Source organism: Parasteatoda tepidariorum, chromosome 2 (genome assembly GCF_043381705.1).
Source record: "Parasteatoda tepidariorum isolate YZ-2023 chromosome 2, CAS_Ptep_4.0, whole genome shotgun sequence".
In the NCBI taxonomy this organism is placed as follows: Eukaryota; Metazoa; Arthropoda; class Arachnida; order Araneae; family Theridiidae; genus Parasteatoda; species Parasteatoda tepidariorum.
The window spans coordinates 99,311,675-99,330,546 of record NC_092205.1 but is presented as its reverse complement, the minus strand read 5'-3'; the positions used below and the strand labels follow the sequence as shown (position 1 = coordinate 99,330,546).

Sequence of the window (18,872 nt, the reverse complement as noted above, 5' to 3'; positions counted from 1 at the left end):
TCTCCCGGTTAGTCAACAAAACTTAGTTTGGCCGATTGAGGACCCACTAATCGGTGTATAAAAAATCCCTTTGGTACAATTGTTTATTACATTAAACTCTAATTTCGGGCCGAGTTTGAAATTTATAGGTTAATATTATAGGAAGTAACGGGAGGTGATGTGTGCGTGCCTCCTGATACGAGTTTTGTCACTTTTTCAGCCATTATTCGCTATTTAAAGAGAAAAATAATTCTTTTCATATATAGAACACTTTATTCACTTAAAAATATTGAAAAAGAAGTTAAAAAGATAACATAAATTTATGTAAATAAATAAATAAAAATTATCAAAAAGTTATTAGTTTATTAGCTATTATTCGCTATTCTAAAAATTAAATTAAATAGATTTTACAAATAGAATAGGCTGGAATAGACTGGATTGTAGGGCACTGGGCCCATGTCCTAGAGTTCGTGGGTTCGACACCCGCTGGCAAAAGTCTCCCCGTCTAGTAAATGGTGACTGGGGTACTTTTCCAGGAGTATCCTAGTCTTCTGGATTTGTTCATAATTACAAGGATACAGAGTTGAATATTAGTAGTCGTAAACACAAAAAATATTGGGTCAGCTGTTCAACGACGGTTGTAAAATATAAAATAGATTTTAAAACTATGTTCCTTTAGGAATATAATGTCTTCACTAAAAATTTGTGGTAACTCTCTCAATGCTGTAAAAACGCTTTATAATGTAATTAAAACATTTAAATTTAAATGAAATAAAATAATTATGTGAAATATAACGTATAAGAAATTTAAAACTGTTCTGAATTAAAATATGTATTATTAACTATGAAAGTATCCATCAGAAATTAAAATCTAAACTGAAAATTAATAATTAACTTCATAAATACGATATTAAATTATTTTAGTTGTTAATTGAAATAAATTTTGCTCAGGACTAGGCCTATTTTTTATTCAGTCTATCATAAATATTATTTTTGAAGTTTTCAACAGATTATTTCTTATAATAATTTTCTTAATGAAAGGGTGAAAAATATGTGCGATTGAAAAAGAACTATCAAATTAAAACTATGTAGATATAGTCGTAGATATAGTATCATTTTCGATAAGTTCCTCCTCTGATGTTTTGCTTACGAGGTGATGTGTGAACAAGCTTAATATTCTAAGAAGTTTTATTCTTGTGATTTGTGTTTAAATGTACTCTTAACAATTTTACCATTCATAAGAGTTTTCTGTGATTTATAAATTCTAACAGGTCGTGAGCCTTTTCAAATTTAAGAACAATAATATCACAACATAAATAAAGGATAGGGTTTTCCATGTTTTGAATGTTATCCCTTATTTTGCTATTTTAGTGTACAATATCCTCAACGAAGCGAGGTTGTCAGTGATATGAGTTGCTGGCTTTTGTCAGCTGCTGCTGTAGACAAGGCCTGCAAGTTGCTGTCACGCCGACAAAGAAAAAGAAGTGTACAAAATCACTGTAATGTTATTTTCAATCTCGTAATTGTATCATAGCTTGCTAGTGGAGTTATCCAAGTTCATTTGTTGTTTGCTTCGTTGAAATATAAATTGAAAGAACGCTTTATATTGTAATATTGGATGGCGCGACTCTCCACACGCTATTGGCGAAAGCATGCATTGCCATAGGTAAAGAGTGCTGCTCTATGCCGCCTATGTTCCGCAGTGGACTGTTAGTAAAGACACGGTTCCCAGTAGAACACCGAAGTCAAGCAAAACTGGCTGCAGTCAGTAAGCGGGTGGATCACCACTTTGATTAGTCTGAGTAGGGACTGAGGGTGAGCGGTATCAGGTTCTCGTAAGACTGTTCTGCGGTAAAGTATTCGACTTCGCGCGCAGGCCGTCTGTCTACCAAAGCAGGTTAGCCATCTCCTCTGCAGAGGATTAGAATTGAGATGACATGTCTTCGTATCATCCTCAGGGATGTTTCCCAGATAGTTGCAAATAGCACATCGTGCAGCTCTAGTACGATGTTAATAAAGTACCTACATACCATAGAGTTGAAATACTGGGTAGAGAGAGTAGAATAACCCCCGACCCGCGGACAAGATAAAGTCACGTGACTGTAGCCCAAACTTGCCGTTCACTGAGACCGCTTCGATTCCCGTCCATTCGTTTAGCATTGCGATCGTCTGATGCAATTAACTGTCTGTCTTTTTAATTCAGAAATAAGAATGGTACAAAAGTCCTGAGCATTTTACTGCACGGAGAAGTTTTCGAGGGACTGTCCGATAACTTTTTACAAGAAAGGGCGACATTTTTTTTCTCTTTTTCTATTTTAAAATTGATTTTAAAATTTTTCCGATACTCAGTCATGCTCTGATAATCATGTTTTATTTGCTTTAATAATCAATTACGCTCGTTTTTGCTCACTTTTTTTGCATTTAACATAAGTTTTTATTGTTTCTTAAACTTTAAACTTATAATGTTTAAGTATATTTCAATATATATTCTATTTTTAGCTGAAATAGCTGCAAAGCTTTGTTGGCTTCCTTGGCGAGATACTTTAGCGCCAAGGAACAGTTGAGTAAACTTTCGGTTTTGTTTTAGTTCTCTTTAAATGTCGATATCATTTCTGTATATTCTGAAGATTTTGTATATCTTTACCTCTTGATTACTAAAACCCAATATTTATCTTGTTCTAAAATGTTTCCTTTAANCGTGCCTCCTGATACGACTTTTGTCCCTTTTTCAGCCATTATTCCCTCTTTAACAAAGAAAAATAATTGTTTTCAGGTATAGAACACTTTATTCACTTAAAAAGTTTGAAAAAGAAGTTAAGAAGATAACATAAAATAATATAAATAAATAAATAAAAATTATCAAAAAGTTATTAATTTATTAGCTATTCTTCGCTATTTTATAAATTAAATTAAATAGATTTTACAAATAGAATAGGCTGGAATAGACTGGATGGTAGGGCACTGGGCCCATGTCCTAGAGTTCGTGGGTTCGACACCCACTGGCAAAAGTCTCCCCGTCTAGTAAATGGTGACTGGGGTACTTTTTCAGGAGTTTCCTAGTCTTCTGGATTGGTTCAAAATTACAAGGATACAGAGTTGAATATTAGTAGTCGTAAACCCAAAAAATATTGGGTCAGCTGTTCAACGACGGTTATAAAATATAAAATGGATTTTAAAACTATGTTCCTTTTGGAATATAATGTCTTCACTAAAAATTTGTGGTAGCTCTCCCAATGCTGTAAAAACGCTTTATAATGCATTTAAATTTAAATGAAATAAAATAATTATGTGAAATATAACGTATAAAAAATTTAAAACTGTTCTGAATTAAAATATATATTATTAACTATGAAAGTATCCATCAGAAATTAAAATCTAAACTGAAAATTAATGATTAACTTCATAAATTCGATATTAAATTACTTTAGCTGTAAATTGAAATACATTTTACTCAGGACTAGGCCTATTTTTTATTCAGTCTTTCATAAATATTATTTTTGATGTGTTCAACAGATTATTTTTTTATAATAATTTTCTTAATGAAAGGGTGACAAATATGTCCGATTGAATAAGAACTATCAAATTAAAACTATGTAGATATAGTCGTAGATGTAGTATCATTTTCGATAACTTCCTCCTCTGATGTTATGCTTACAAGGTGATGTGTGAACAAGCTTAATATTCTAAGAAATTTTATTGTTGCGATTTGTGTTTAAATGTACTCTTAATAATTTTTCCATTCATAAGAGTTTTCTGCAACTTATAAATTCTAACACTTAATTCTAACATAAATAAAGGATAGGATTTTCCATGTTTTGAATGTTGTCCCTTATTTTGCTATTTTAGTGTACAATATCCTCAACGACATCGAAAATGACCTGAAAACCCTGAAGATTAAAATTTGGAAGGGAGGTTGTCAGGGATATGAGTAATTGGCTTTTGTCAGCTGCTGCGGCAGACAAGGCCTGCAAGGGGCTGTCACCTTGACAAAGAAATAAAGTGTACAATATCACTGTAATGTATCGTTATTTTCAATTTCGTAATTGTATCATAGCTTGCCAGTGGAGTTATCCAAATTCATTTGTTGTTTTCTTCTTTGAAATATAAATTGAAAGAACGCTTTATAATGTAATATTGGGTGGCGCGACTCTCCACACGCTATTGGCGAAAGCATGCATTGCCATAGGTAAAGAGTGCTGCTCTATGCAACCTATGTTCCGCAGTGGACTGTTAGTAAAGACACGGTTCCCAGTAGAACACCGAAGTCAAGGACGTCTTAACCCCGCCCCGCCCCAAAAGAGGCATACGGTGACTATCGTTTGGATGACGTATATATACGGTGACTATACGGTGACTTGGTGACTATCGTTTCTGCAATCCTCGAATCGGTCGGAGGACCCGGTGGTGCATGGACACGAGGATCCATGGCCCCGAGTCATGCTCTACAAATAGCAACACTAAGCGTCGATGAGCAATGGAGAGTGGACGAGAGTCAGAACCCACAGGGGAGCGGCGTCAAACCGCATGCAGCCGAGCAGGGTCGACAGCAGCGGGCGTCCGCCACACCGCGGTCCATTGAGGTGTCCAGTGACTGGAAGGCACCAAACCCATGCTTTATTCAAACAAAAGTACAAAAAAAATTGATTGTATTGAAACACCGAAGTCAAGCAAAACTGGCTGCGGTCAGTAAGCGGGTGGATCACCACTTTGATTAGTCTGAGTAGGGACTGAGGGTGAGCGGTATCGGTCCTCGTAAGACTGTTCTGCTGTAAAGTATTCGACTTCGCGCAGGCCGTCTGTCTACCAAAGCAGGTTAGCCATCCCCTCTGCAGAGGATTAGAATTGAGATGGCATATCTTCGTATCATCCTCAAGGATGTTTCCCAGATAGTTGCCAATAGCACATCGTGCAGCTCTAGTGCGATGTTAATAAAGTACCTACATACCTACGTCACCTGTAGCTACTACGTCTCCACAAAGCTTTGAAAGTTTAAAGCTTGTTTTAAATCGCACAGATATATGCAGCAGCAAGTATCTTAGCAAAACAAAAAAATTTGATCTCTTTCTGATTCAAGATTCTAGTTATTATTTAATCTTTCTGAAATAAATATAGGACATTAACTTTTCTGATAAATATAATTCCGAATTAGGATGAGTTACTTTAATGATTCAACCGATACTTTTAATGATTCAACTGATGACGAGCAGGTTGAGTTTGATTTTTTATGTATTCTGTAATCAAAGCATGGAACTGTTTTTCTCATATTTCTTTTAATTATGGTATCTGAGTGATTTTTATTAATTCATTCGACTTTAATATGAAATCAAATTATAATATTAATTTGGTTTCGTATTAAAGTGGAAGAAATGTGAGTCGTTTGTAACAATTGTAACGAACCTAACTATTATTTTTTTATAGTAACTGATATAGTTACAAGTCAAATGACACTGATACCTTTTGAGAGGTCTGTCAAAACATTTTATAAAACTATAGATTTTTACTAAACTTTGCGTTAATTCATTAAAATTAAGAGCATAAAGTATTAAAATTAAATTTTTTTAAAAAAACTGGGTTTTAAAACAAAAACTATTGTGATGGATCTATTTTCAAGACGAAATATTGGTGTAGAATTGCTTAAGGATATTTTTATATTGATGCCTGTTTGGTGCTAGTAAGTTTTTGTCAGCAGTGAACAAAATTGTCCGCTTTTTTCTTTTGTAAACAACTAGTTTTATAATCATGCATCTAATGACTAGTTGCTTTAATATAGTACATAGGTTATTCCCTACAAATTGGCTATTTTCTGGTAGGGACAACAATTACAAAAATTAATAATTTTCTGTAATTAGCTACTAAACAAAAAAAATAGCAGTCTCTCTTATTATTAAAATAAAATGCTTTTATTATTTTAAGTATTTATTAAAGTGAGTTTATGATAGCATAGTATGAGAACAATAATTCTAGTCACAAACATGTTTAAAATAGTATTTTTAATGAACATGTTTAAGTAGATCCTTAGTCCTTAATTGCTTTTTGAAATATATATTATCCATTGCTGCCAAGTATTAACTATTAAATATCGAAAATTTAACCGTTTATTAGCTATTATTCGCTAATTCNAAATAAATTATGGACTGCCAATTTTTAACAGGTTTTGATTAATTCCATCTTTTTTAACCACTAAGAACCTACTTTTTATCATGTTTTGGTAAAACTGGTTATTAAAATCTAACCTGAACCATATAATTACAAATGTTATTTGAGAGTTTCAGCTATTGAAGAAGTGCTTGATTCCAAAAAGATCAGTTTTAGGAAGCAACTCTAAGGGTAGAATCGTATTACTGAATAAAAAAAGTCTATTTTTCTGCTCATTATTGAGATTTATAATTTTATTCGTTAGTGTCAAGATCGTCGTAGCTATTTGATAGGAGAATTCAGATGAAGGATTTCTGACTGATTTAGAAGATGTGATTGGCTGTTGCAAATTCATGAAGCTGGTAAAGTTGCTGTTGATTGGGAGTTTTCTTTAAAGAACAATTGCTGCCAGCTCTAAATATATCTTAATGAGTAAATATCTACCTGATTTTTTCATTGCAGGTCCACATATAAGAAAAACAAGTACCAGAGGTTCACATTTAATAAGGAAGATGCAGATACATAGACAATCAAAACCGACAAAATTCCAAGAGCTCTACACTCTTTAAAATCATAAAGCCACCTTCAAGGTTAATGCCTAAACATATACACATAACTAAGAGTAGAAAATGAAACCACGGTCCACACATGGTTACATTTTTCTGAATTAACGAATAATTATATGATAGTGTTTTCTTTAAATAATTATTAAAATAGACTCAAATTAAATTCTAATTTGAAATGTATTCTTAAAAGTATTTTTTCTTATTGAAGGAAAAAGATTCCGTTTATAATTATCATTATGATTGCATCTCATTATTTTTACCTTCTATAAATTATTATTTTCTTTTTATAATGTTTTATGGTATGTTACCATTAATTTTAGTCTCATCTGTTTTAAAAAATAATTTTTTATAGATAATTTAATTGTTTTTCAAGCAAAATACAAAGGTTTTTTTTTTAAGTCATGAACGTGGTATAAGTATTAAAAACTGTAGTGTAAAAATAAATTATTGGTATTAATTTCTTTGAACTCACTAATTCTATTAAATTGTTTCAACTATTAACCACTGCATGTTATGAGAAAAAGTGTAAAATAGAAGTAAGTAAAAAGTTTTTAAGAACTTAAATTGAAACCATTACATTAATGAATTAAAATTTAGGCATCGTTTATTTGAAACATTTTAAATTTTAATTCAAAAATTAATTTAATTTGCATGGAATGCCTGATTTTCTCTTTTTACTAACATTACGCTTATTGTTTTGGGTATAAACAATTTTCCTGCATTTATATTTTGTTTTGAAAAATGACTTAAGAGAATGCTATACCCTTAAGGAAACTTTTCATTGAAAGTTCTCTTTCATCTCCATAACTAAGTGTAGAAAAATTGAGCTCAGACAAACCTAGAGTAAGTTATCAAGTTTAAATCGCTGAAATTTTTTTTTTAAATTTCAAAATGCAAACAATTTATTGGAAGTAACCATTGCATAAGCAGAAGTTATCTTCTCATAATTTATTTTCATTTTGATATGTTTAATACTTTATTACCAGTATTAGAAACTTTATGACTTACTCTAGGTTTGTCTGAACTCACTTTTTCTTTAATTTAAATAAGTTATTAAGGTGAAAGAGAATTTGCAACGAAAAGTTTCTCGTGTGGTATGACGTCCTCTTAAGCATAATTTTGCTCATTTAGTAGTATAAAAATATTTCTTGATCTTCTGTCAGCGCTTACAATTGTTTGGACCAAAGCTTAATGTTGCCTTCTACGTTTAATCATGAAGTATACACACATAACTTTTAAGTAGTATTTACATATGCAATTACTGGTAAGAATATATTTAGACTAAAAATTTCTTTACAATGACAATTTAATAAACATAATATATCTTTAATTATGGTAAATTAAGAAAATATTTTTGAAGAAATTATCCAGATAAAAAACAATGGGTCCGAACCAATTATTTTTTGCTAACCTTGTATTTCTACTTATCAAATTATTTCCTGATAGCCTTTAAAGTTTGAACCTATGTTAGTGATCAATTTGATTGTCATTTATTTTATTGCATCTTTTTTTCCAGATGCAGAATGTACTTTAAACCCTCCTTATAATAGTTCTACAAAGTGAACCACTTATTCATACATTTTGCGAAAAGCTTACAAAAGCACCTTCCTCAAAAATGGCTGCAATTTGCCTGAAAGTGTAAGTTTTATTTTAATGCTGAGCTCTGAATATGTTTGGATATGTATATGATTCTGAATGTTTGTGTATCACTGTATCTTAAAAAAGATATTTTTATAAATTCTGTGTGAATATAGACCCATACTTGTACAGTTTGTTTCTACAGTTGTGCCATTCCTGAAATAGATTGTTTGAAATTGAGGAAAACTTAATTTGTTTGGAGCTTGGATCGTGTAAACTAGGGGTGCACAACCTTTTTTAGTGAAAGGCCACTTGCACTGCAGGTTGACTAACAAAGGGCCGCACATGTATTTGGACATGTTAACAGCAAATGTAGTACCTAATATTTATTTAAACATTAGTAATTTTTTTTATCAATAAGCTTAGCAGTATATTTGTAGAAAATTAAAGGCGTTCAATTATTAAAATTCATAAAAAAAACTAAAAAAAATTTTTTTTTAAAAATTTCCATTTTTATCATATCAAAGTAAATAAATAAACATTGGAGAAAAGAAATGCTTTTTTTATCATAATTTGCAATACAAAAATTTAATTTAAAAATAAATAAAAAAGAAGCCAATGCTCATAGAATGAAAGGAAGAAATTTAGTACATAATTTAAGTAATGTAAATTCAAAATAAATATTTTAGTTGAATAAAATTAAACAATAGCCTAAAATAAAAACTAAACTGTTATAGTTCAGAATAAAATCCAATTCTTATTTGGTAGTGTACTTTATTATTTCTTTTTTTTTATTATTCAATTTTTTTTATATAGTAAACGTTTTCTTTTTTTTTAATGAAAAAGATCACTTAAATTGAAATCGAAACTACAAACAGTGAGCAGTTTAAAAATTCATGTTTTTCGCCTCTTTATGAATTTCTCAGGTTTCAATAACTTTGCATTAAAATTAGGGATGTTACGAGTATTTGGACCTTTTGTCAAAAAATCAGTTGTTCGAATGATCATCCAAATATTCAGCGGAATTATTTTTTAGAAAAGTATTTATTTATTTAATTTTTTTAAAATTTATATAGATATGATAAAGAAAGATATAAAATAGTATTTTTAACTATGTTACAATATTGTTTATTATTAGATCTAATTTTTACACAAATTTCTTAAATTTTAAAATCCATGTTTCTGCACATGGCTAGCAAATTTATCACGTAGAAGACAATTGGAAAAACTAAATTTGAGGAATTGAAACTAGATTAGTTTACATTGAACCACAAGTTTTGGCTTTTTTTAAAATATATATATGTTTATTCAGATAAGTAAATTTCGTCATTTTTTCGATACTTTTAATTCTAAGAATTGAGAAGGATTTTTTTTTTCATTTTTGCTGGTTTCATTATTGGTATTTAACAGAATGTCTCATACTATTAATTTATTATCACTTTTTCCCTGTGCTGTAATATGAATAACCAGAAACATAGTACTGTGATTTTCAGTATTAAAGTTTTGTTTTAGGAACTAAGAACAATTTATTTTTTCTGTTTTTCTTTTAAATTAACTTTTCCTTTTGTAGGCATTTTTTTTAATAAACGTTACTAATAAACTATTTTATATCAATTTTTTTCTTCTAAAAATATGGCAATATGAAACATTTAAATTGAGATTTTCAGCATAAAATTTTCATTAAAAAAATGAAGAACGTTTTTTGTTTTTGTTTCTATCTAGCTTTTTTTTAAAAAAAAATCTTTTTATAGACTTTTTTATTATAACGTGGCAATTTTCAAGAGCATTTCTGTTAGACTTAATTCTTTTTTCTTGACTTTTTCTGGCAATTGGAGAACTGAGATGTTCAGCCATAAAATTTTCTTTAGAAAATTGAGATCGATTTTTATTTTTAATGTTTCGCTTTTTTCATATAATCTTTAGTTTTTATGACAGCAAGGCATTTTTAAAAGCGTTTCTGATAGGCCTTAGCGTTGATTTATGAATATGTTTTTCCAGAAAATAATATTCTTAGCATTGAAATTTTGGTTTCAGTGTTGCTATGGTGCTAAAAATACTCTTTGCCCCCGAATGTACATTAGTCGCTTTTTTTTTTTTTTTTTNTTTTTTTTTTTTTTTTTTGCCAAATATTTGGTTTTTGACCAAATCACAATTCATTACCCCATTCGACCAAATCATATTCATTGCCAAAAATACGAAGAAAAAATAGCTAGGATTTACGATAAAACTGGACCGAAATACCGTATCAAAAAGTGAGTATTTAAATTCGTGATTAGAAATGCATGTGTCGTAATAACATTGTAGTTAAATAACGGGATCGTCAAAATCACATGTAAAATTATACCAATAATTGAAAACAAAAATTAATCACATTTATGCTGAACTCAACACGAATAAAGCATGTGAAATGCGAAATTTTTTTTATTCGAAATTATCAGAATTTTTTATAGTTCATTGGAATGCATAGCAATAACTGTCGAAAAAAATATTTTAGTAAGGGAATTGCAAAAAAAGATAAAACAATCACTTAGATTTACAATGGATGGTGTTTTTAATATAAATGTAAGCAATATCTATCTATCATATACAGTGAAACCTCCGTTAAGCGGACATTCATGGGACCAAAAAATTTCTCCGTTTATAAGAGTTGTCCGTTTACGGGAAGGGTACCCTAATAACGAAATTTAACACCGTAAATTGTTTTTAGAATATTCTCTAGGTTGTAGAAATAATTAAATAATATCTACAAAGATACTGTAAATATCTACAAGAATATTTATTTAAACAATANATTACCCCATTCAACCAAATCATATTCATTGCCAAAAATATGAAGAAAAAATAACTAGGATTTACGATAAAACTGGACCGAAATACCGTATCAAAAAGTGAGTATTTAAATTCATGATTAGAAATGCACGTGTCGTAATAACATCTTAGTTAAATAACGGGATCGTCAAAATCACATGTAAAATTATACCAATAATTGAAAACAAAAATTAATCACATTTATGCTGAACTGCGACATTTTTTTTATTTGAAATTATCAGAATTTTTTATATGGAATGCATAGCAATAACTGTCGAAAAAAATATTTGAATAAGGGAATTGCAAAAAAAGATAAAACAATCTCTTAGATTTACAATGGATGGTGTTTTTAATATAAATGTAAGCAATATCTATCTATCATATAAAATATATTATGTAAAGAATCTACTATATAATAATTTTTCATGTAATAAATATATTATATAAAAAAATGCAATTAGTGTGTAAAAAATTGTTTAAATGGTATAAACACACAAACAAAAAACATAAGATTTAATTTAATTACAACCATTTCTATTCTCAAAAACTTTAAAATGAAGCACCTGAACTCTTGTGAATACGAATTTATTTCAATAAGTTATTTTCAGAAACAGAAAAAGAGTCTCTGTATTTCAATTTATTTAGAAAAAGTAATGTCCGGTTTGTAGAGATAAAAAAACAACGTTTCAGGACCAAAATGAGAACCAAACTCTTGTATTTTTCGATTATCCCCTGTTTGCCAGTATATTCTCAAATTTCTCCTTATTTGTTGAAGAAATTTGGCAATAAAATATCCGCTGATGGCACAAATATTTCTTATTCCTCAACAGATGGTGCTATTGCCAGTACTGCAGTATGTTAGGTGTTAATAGTTTAAGTAATTATAAATAATGGTTTAAAAAATAATCTTTGGATTAAGATTTATATACATGTTTTTTACTTTAACTAAATATAAGTGCATAAATTATTTTCGATTTCGACTTTCTCTTTTTGACTTACATGATTATGCGTGATGTATAAAAAATTTACTTGTAGCCTAAAAAATGTTGCTAGTAAAATCTCTGTTATTTTATTTCTCCAATGTTGGCAGGTATGCTTTACTGCCTTAGAAAAAAAAAATTTTAGGCAAATGCTGTCATCAATCTAACAAATTTTTTTTAAAAAAAGAAGCAAATATTGTGTTTCATCTGCTTTTATTTATCATGTATTTTTAAAAGTTTTCATTTTTAAAAGAAATTTTATAAATGTGCATTAATACATTCGTAAATAAATTTTAATATTTTATTACTCAGGAAAGTTTATTTATTCTTGATTCCACTTTTCTAAATTCATGCTACTACTTCCTTTTATGGCTGATACATAATCTTACTTTTTTTTACTTAAATGATTTAATTTATGATTGGTTTTTATAAATGTCAAGTGATTAAAATCATGATTTAGGGTGCTGATTTTATTCAATTGATTCACATTGTGTAAAACTTAACATGATAATAACTATTGTAAATTTATTTTTAGTTGGTGCAATCATGCCAAACGATTGCATATAAGTATTGTTTTTTTAAATTATTGAGGAAAAAATAAAAATCAGCATCATCTTAGTTGGTCAGATAGCCCAATGTGGGCCAATGCCTTCCTCTGAAGATTTCTCCATAAAGACTTCCAATTTATCTTTGTCTCCAATTCTTTTCATTTATTGCAAGAAAATCAGACTCCACTGAATCAGCCCATTTCAACCACTGTCTTTCCCGCTTTCTTGTTTCAATGGGTCTAAAAAGCAGTATCTTTTTTTATTTTTTATTGTCATACATTTGAATCACAGGGTCCATGCAATTCATTCTATTTATTTTTTATGTATTTAATAATATCAGGTTGTTTATAAATCGTGTACAGTTTAAAGTTAAATCTCTTCCAATTATTGTTTTCATTTACACGTCCAAGTATACTCCGCAAAATCTTTATCTCAAATATTGTGACACAATTTCCTCCTGTGTCGTCATTGTCCAAGCTTCAGAGGCATATGTCAAGGCAATAGTTTTGTAAATTTAGAACTTTGTTTTTCTAGAGAGAAACCTCAAAAAAATAAATATGTACTTGTAATAATATAGATCAGAGCTTTTCAAACTTTTTGAGTGACATAGCAGCTTTGTTACTATTAATTTTATTCTCAGCTATTTACTGTATTTAATAAATTAAACAGCAAAATAGCATTAGTAATGTAATGTTAGGAAAGAAGATTTTTAAGTTTGATATTTATTTATCATATGCAAGCCCAATTTATTTATTGTTCTTGACTGTTTACGATTTCTTTTTTTCCCTTTACTTTCATTCCTTCTAAAAAAACAAATGCGTATGATGAGCTAAACATCATACTTTACTGAGCGTATTTTAAGTTAAAATTTTTTAAATCAACAATTTTTTCCCGATACTTTTCATAGTAAACATATTCTTCCGCGTAAACAATGTCTGGTGAACTAACTTTGAACTTTACTGATTGTAGTATAAGTTAACATTTATTCACAATTCTTCTTATTTACTTCTTTTTTTTCTTTAAATGTATTCTTCAATGTCTGGTGAATTAAGCTTCATACTTTACTGAATATATTTCAAGTGAAAAAAATTTATCAAATTTTTTTTTTCCTTCACTAAAAATATTCTTTGTAAACTAAGTCTAGTGATCGGGAGAACAGGGAAAGCCTGGAATTGTCAGGTAATTTTATTTTAACTCCAAAGATCGGGTAAAGTTGCAATTTTTTACGAAACTCTGGAAAATTCCTATATCATACCTGGAAAATAACTAGTCTTTGAATTGTCTATAACAGTAATCAGTTATTGAAATTGGCAATAAATAATTATTCTTCTGGAAGTCCGGATAATAGATTTTTCCATATAATAGACTCCCTAGGTAAACAAAGCTTAACCCCTTAAAGATCGGTTAATTTTCAAGAAAACGGTCATAAAAGTGTCTATTTTGCCAAATACACGTATTTGATTAGTACTAGTATCTAGCTTAAAAGAAACTAACTATTTACAATTACCTTAAAAATATCCTGGTACTGCTATATGGTGAGTAAAATGAGAATTAAAATGTTTTCCAGGCAAAAGAAATGAATTAGTTTTATTCTTATTGGCGCATTACTACAGAACACTCCAGCCTGTCGATATCACTAGAGCAAGAAATAGCGAGCAAAAACATGCCCCGACATTTTCACGGGAGCGAGAAGTAAGGGGTTAAAACGATCTGAATCTAAGAAGCAAAAAGTGAAAAAGCATTATTTTTTAAGCAATAATGTTTTAGTATTAGAATGATTTCTAATCAATCAAAAACAAAATATTAGAAAAAAAATAATTTTTGCTAAAAATATGGAAAACGAAAAACAATTTGACAGTTATGAAAGTATTAATTACACTCTCAGCCGTTTTGAACTAGAACGATTCAAGCAAGAAGTGGGAATTCCCGTCATTCGTTAAGGTGGGTAGGTGGAAGAGAAAAATTCACTTCCTCCTCATTTGTATAGAGAAAATATGCGCAAAGAGGAGATCGTTCAAGTTGAGGAGAATCTGGTTAGTAGTTGTTAAAACAACATTAAAGAGTGGATCTTGAAGTCTTTTTCATGACAATGCTAAAGAATGAATGTTACCCCCTTTTTTTCCCCACCTTCTAAATATTACATGGTCAAGGGATGAACGGATGTTTCTCAAGGACGTGTATCCTTTTAGACCTATTTAACTTTTCCATTTTGACTCCCCCTCCTCTTTAACGTTCGCCATGTTTACCCTTTTCTACAGTATTTCTTCTTTTCCTAGCACTCTAATAAAAAGGTTCCAGGAAATGCCTCTTTTACTTGCCAGCTGCATAGGAAAGAAGGTGTGGAGGGGACTCAGTTGCGCTCTTTTGAAAAGAAATCTCCCTCATTTCCTGCATTCCTGAGGAGGAGCGTGACTCGACGGTCTTGCAGGGTATCCACGCTCCTGGAAAGTCATGAATTTTAGTATTGAACAAAATTTGTCATGATTTTTACCATTTTTTAAAAAAAAATCATGGAAATTCATGGATTTAGGTCTCCGAAAAATCTAATTTTTAAAATGGAATCCCCCCCAATTTCATCCTGTTCCAAATATCTGAATTCCTAACAAAAGAGCCACTCCATCATATTTTATTAGAATATAAAATGATTTCATCATGTTCTTTAAAAATTAGGATGTTCTTTCAAAAAATGTAAGGAAAAACATCATTTCTAGAGCGAATTATCTTTTACAGGGCTCCCACTGTGCTTGAAAAACCTTGAAAGTCCTTGAATTTGGTTGAAAAAAACCTGGGGCCTTAAAAGTCCTTGAATTCTGCAATAGAGTACTTGAAAAGTACTTGATTTCTTGGGAATTAAAATACTACTAATTTTTTTTACAAAAAAGTAGTAAAAAAAAAAACATAAATTCAACCTAAAATTATAGAAATTCTGATAGATGCAACTTTTAATGCTTGAAATGAAAATGGGTTAAAGAAGATGCAAAACTTTTCTGGCAGATTATTGTTCATCTCCGATGTTTTGAAAGCTGAAATTTCTAACAAATTTTAGGTTTTGTAGTCCTAGTTTTCGAATGATATATAGTGTTTAATTGATTTAGAAATATGTTAACTTCATTATTACGCCAGGTTAATATTGTTATCCTATTTGTTCTTTTAATTTATTTAGGAAGGATAATTAATTTTTTATCATTTATAATAAAATTTTTTGCGTTTTAATTGAAAGTGATTAATGGAACACTTATCTAATATTACTTTAAGGTGATTTGCAAATAAGTAATCAGAATTCATATTATGGTATTTTATAAATCACGCATGATTCTTACTAAGTGATTTATCAATCACACATCATGATTTCAATTAAAGTAATTTCAGAATCATGCCTCACAAATCTCATTTTAGTAGTTAACAAATCACGCATTGCGATTCGCAAAAGAGAAATTTAAGAATTACCACCCACAATTCTTATCAAAATGATTTAAGAATCACACATAGCTGTTCTATATTAAGCACCTTTCAAATCATTAATTGCAATTTGCATTATAATGATCACTATTCACATGAAAACTATTAGCTAATCACACAACAGAATTCACATTAAAGTGATTTATGTATATCACATTGTGATTTATGTCTTGTAAGTTCGTGTATTTTGTATAATTTGCCATTCATATTATTCTGATTTAAGAAACATACACTGCAATTCAATTTCAATTTACAAATCACACATTGTGATATGTGATTTACGCAATCTTCGAGACTTACTTCACCTTTTTTATAATTTTGATTTACATATAGTATATCTAGATTCGTATAAATGTGGGTTAAAAATTACGCTTAGGAAAAATTATATGTATTCACAAAATTTCAAAAATCATGCTTGACATTTTATGGATATATTTTAAAGCAAATAAAGCGCGGTAGATCTTAGTTAGTTATGTGCGAAATATAATTCTACAAAAGATTTGATTATGTTCAAAATACATTACAGATATTCTGAAGTAACAAAATAGAAAATTTGATATTAAAATTGAAACAGATATGTTAAATAGATATATTTTGATAATTTATCTAATTATATACATTTCCTGTAACCTAAAATTTGATCTAACATATTAAAAAAAAGTATTTATATTTTAATAACAGTGCAATTCACAAACTTTATCAATTATTTACTATGCTTGTTTAATGTAATTTGCATTATACATTCATTCATTTTCATTAATTCCAATTCACTTCATAAAATTTTTCATGAAAAGCTTTACTGATGCTAGTTTTTAAATGTTGGCTAGTATCCTATGCCAATTGGAGTTTTTTTTTTTTTTTTTTTTCTCTATTGGAATTTTTCGAAGTGATTTTTGAAACAGCAATGTAACTATCAATCATTTGTATTATTAGCTGATAAATTCAATAAATAATTTTTTTTTGTTGTCAAATAAGCATTGTGATTTAAAAATATACAATTTCTTCTTCTACGTAATTGTAAAATCTGGTTAACTTGTACTTTAGCATATAACAATAATACCGAATAGGTGCTTGAAAAATTTGATTTTAGGTCCTTGAAAGTCATGGAAAAGTCCTTGAATTTTTTTTAAAAAATTGAGTGGGAACCCTGTTTTAAACTTTTGTGATTTAAGAATTTTTATTATTATTATTTTTTTTAATTTTATCAATTTAAAATTCTAGTTAAAGCAAACCAGTCATTGGTAAATTTTTTTTATTCGGAAATGAGAACAGAAAAATCTGAAGTATTTCTTTCCTTTTGTATTTTTTTCAGCTATTTTATTGTTTCAGCTCTTTCTTTACTCTGTTTTTAAAATTTGAGATCTATAAATATGAAGATGCAGAGTATAACAGTTTTGGTTATACCTATTTCAATTAATGTTATTATAATGCTTTTTTAAATTTATTGTTGTGTTTTTGTCTGAGAGAATAGTAACTTCGTGAAATCATGAAAAATTCTTGGAATGGAAAATCATGAAAAGTCATGAATTTGAAAATCTAAAATGTAGCTGATACCTTGGTCTTGGTAGATCTTCTCCTTTCTGGTTTCTGATGATTAACGGGTTCAATGCATTAATCACTAAAAGCTAGAAAGGGGAAAAATATGTCAAAAGACCTCTTTCTTTCTTTTTTTTTTAAGAGATGGGAAGATGAAGAGATATTTGTTTATTTTGATTGTTAAAAAGTGTCCGGGAAATCGACCCTTCTGAAAAAGGGGCGTCCAGATATGAGATGTTACACTGAGTTTTCTTTGATGTAAATAATGTCTGGTGAACTAAGCTTTATACTTATCTGAATTTAAATTTNTTTTTTTTTTTTTTTTTTTTTTTTTTTTTGTATTGAGTATTTTTTTTCAATCATTAACAAAATAACTAATGAAGAATTTAATATAGTTAGTTACTATTTAAATAAAAATTAGTGTGTTTATTTTATTAGTGAGGTGGCTTTCCAAAGTAAGGATTGATTTACTTGGAACTTACACTGAAGACAATGCTTCACAAGCTAGAGATGATACTCATAAGTAAGCTATGTACATTCTTAATTTTTTAGTGCATCACATAATTGTAACACTATTTGAATTGAATGTGGATTATTTCCCTCTATCAGAATTTTTTCAAGCTATCTGTAACAAAACTCTCTAGCACTGATATCTATCTGCAAGACACTTTTAATAATAACAAACATATCTGCTACTAATTTAAATAACGAAAACGTGTTTACAAAAAGAAACTAGAATATATACTTCTTTAATTGAACATGTAATAATTTTTTGTTCTAATATTATGGGTGATATTCTCACATTTTGTTGGAGAGGAACGGACAAATTATTTCCTTCTTCACATTTTCTAAATAATCATCGCAATAAAAATTATGAAATCCGTATTGGTAATTGCCGTAAATAAGATCGACAACGAAATCACACGAATCTTCAGAAGTGAAGAAGTCCTCATGAATGTTAAAATATTTTCAAACACCAAAATATTACAAAAATTGAAACTAGCATATGACGCGTAAAGAAGAAAATTTAGTCAGGGGATGAATTGAGCCCGGACGAAATAAAAGATACGGCAGAATCTTATAGTGTGTTTAATTCGTGTCATGTGATTTCATTATATGTATGTTTAAATATAAAAGTATTGCACATAAACTTATGCAAAACATGTCATTATTAAAAAACTACCTTTCATCTAATAATTTGGCCCAATACTGTAGGTGACAAGATATTTGAGCTTCAATTATTAAGAATTAGACAAAGTTAACTGTTGCAATTTCAGGAATCT

General features: G+C 29.2%; 1 protein-coding gene across 5 annotated transcripts in view; it reads left to right on the top strand.

Annotated features, from left to right (window-relative positions):
- Positions 1 to 5,046: 5,046 nt before the first annotated feature.
- The window catches only part of LOC107448715 (fatty acid-binding protein), a 55,325-nt gene continuing 41,499 nt past the window's right edge, over positions 5,047 to 18,872 (top strand). For 3 of the 5 annotated variants that reach the window (XR_011636230.1, XR_011636231.1, XM_071177976.1), the window contains exons 1-4: positions 5,047 to 5,186; positions 6,380 to 6,546; positions 8,197 to 8,318; positions 18,028 to 18,112. The gene's annotated coding sequence lies outside the window, so the exon portion shown is untranslated. Of the gene's footprint in view, positions 5,187 to 5,236; positions 5,259 to 6,379; positions 6,547 to 6,576; positions 6,705 to 8,196; positions 8,319 to 18,027; positions 18,113 to 18,872 lie in introns of those variants that run through there. The other 2 variants (XM_071177978.1, XM_071177977.1) reach the window with 2 other exon arrangements.